Source organism: Aplysia californica, unplaced genomic scaffold (assembly GCF_000002075.1).
Source record: "Aplysia californica isolate F4 #8 unplaced genomic scaffold, AplCal3.0 scaffold00003, whole genome shotgun sequence".
NCBI lineage: Eukaryota > Metazoa > Mollusca > Gastropoda > Aplysiida > Aplysiidae > Aplysia > Aplysia californica.
The window spans coordinates 1,697,721-1,699,759 of record NW_004797273.1 but is presented as its reverse complement, the minus strand read 5'-3'; the positions used below and the strand labels follow the sequence as shown (position 1 = coordinate 1,699,759).

At 43.3% G+C, this 2,039-nt stretch overlaps 1 protein-coding gene across 1 annotated transcript in view; it reads right to left on the bottom strand.

The window, feature by feature from the left end:
* Nucleotides 1–1,736, bottom strand: part of LOC101851777 (forkhead box protein D1) — an 18,690-nt gene extending 16,954 nt beyond the window's left edge. The window contains exon 1 of the mRNA XM_035968368.1: nt 1,191–1,736. The gene's annotated coding sequence lies outside the window, so the exon portion shown is untranslated. The remainder of the gene's footprint in view (nt 1–1,190) is intronic.
* Between the last annotated feature and the right edge of the window lie 303 nt (nt 1,737–2,039).

The following is a 2,039-nucleotide window of genomic DNA, read 5'->3' as shown; positions in this document are numbered from 1 at the left end:
GCAAAAAAATATCAAATTTTGCTAATGATGCTGGGTGCATAAAACCACGGGGACAGGTTTGTGCAAACCAACCCTCGCTGTGTGAGGTAGTAAGTGTCTACAACTACAGTAACTATAGCTCAGAGGAAAGAGGAAAAAATACAAATACGAGTACTGGATACACCGTCTTCCCCTTTCAGAATGGAATTGTACTGAATACATGTACTGTAAATAGTATTTTCCATTTTCAGAATGGCATTATACTAGCGAAAGATATCTATATAAATTATCTTTCATTTCCGGAATGAAATTATAGTACATGTATTATACTATAGATTATATTTTCTTCCCTTTTCAGAATTGAATTGTTCTGGCTCCACGGATCTTCCCTTCCTTTTCAGAAAGGAATTCACCTCACGTCTATTGTGTGCGACGCAAAGAGTCTTGACTAAAAGTCCTACGTTTCTACCACACACGCCGATAGTTTTATACTTGCTTCACCAGCTTGGAAACAAATGGGGGTGGGGGGGGGGGTGGGGACAGGGCTGACCGCAGTGGTCACTGTCTGTCCTTCCACTGAGGTGCTGAATGTGCCGAATACCCCATGTCCACTTGTGGGCGCCGGGCAAATGTAGTAAGCTAGGTTGGGGTACCCGCTGTGTCCGTACCGTGTGATCGTGGCAGTTAGGCCTACTGCCGTGGTCTGATCAAACGCATTTTTCTCAAAATCAAGGTTTCGAGATAATCGTGATTTAGCGGTTTTGGCGAATTAAACAAATAGCACTGTTGTTTTTGTTTGACTATCCCACATGAAGATATCTCATGCAGATATTTACCATGACTAGTTCTAGATCTAAATAAACCAAATTCTGTACAATTTGAGAGACAAACAAACAAATAAGAAGAATGCCTATGCTGGGTGGTATGGGTGTCAGGTATAAGAAGCGAAAAAAGATTGTGTTGAAATGAACGTAGATCTAGAAGCTCCATGGGTTTTTGTTGTTTTCGTTTGTTTGTTTTTTCTTCTTTTTTATTTTTTTATTATTTTTTTTATTTGTGGGCTAAAGATAGCGGTGGGGGCGAGATGAAAGAAAGGAAGTTTGATGATCATGGAATCCAGGTAGTTTAATCTGATAGTAGTATGCGGATACGGAGAAAATAATTTAAAAAACAACAAACAAAACAAATAAACAAACATAAAAAAAACTCACACGCTGTCTTGATACTGATCCGTGGTTAAGCTTCTGTCTCACTCAGCGAAGAATCCAAGTTGGTCGCTGCTATCCGATGTCTACAATCGAAAATCCTGGCTCCTCACTCACTCACTCACGTCACTGGCGATCTTTTCCTTTCGCGGTGACCACAAAATTTCTTCTTTTTTTATTTTCTTCCTCTCTTCGAATGCTGTGGGCTACATGTATAAATTTCTATTTCTGTCCGATTTCGCCCACTACTACAGTCCACAGAATAATATGCTGTCCCCTCTCTCGTTGCTTGATTGCAGCGCTTCTTTTCCGTCCGAATATGAAGAAACTGTGACTTTCAAAAAATGAAACAATAAGATACGCATTAGATCGTGCTAGATAACAACAATTATTTCTCCGTTGTCTTGTTGTCGCGATTCTACTGGTTCGTCGGGGTGCAGCTCTTCACAATGAAATGCCCGGGAACGATGTAGCGAAGAAGTGGAAGTGATCCCACGGTTATTAGAGCATTAGCTGTCGGGGGGAACATATTCCCATTTCACAATCACACACACGCGCGCGTGGTGCTAGGGGGGGTTTTACAGAGATATCCGAGCCGGCTAATCCGTACACACACGTTTTTTACACCCGCTCAGCTGTCGGACGACGGAGGGAGGCCAGCGATCGCGACGTAAAACCCCGCCCTCAATGGCTGCTTGCCGTACAAAGGAATTCCCTGAACTGGCATTAGCCCCGCCCGTCATTGAACAGGGAGCCAATCAGATGGGAGTATCTCTCTCACCGCCAGGCTTCCGCGGTCCACCGCCTACCCACTATTGACATTATTGTTGATGTCTTTCGTTAGCGCGGCGCCCG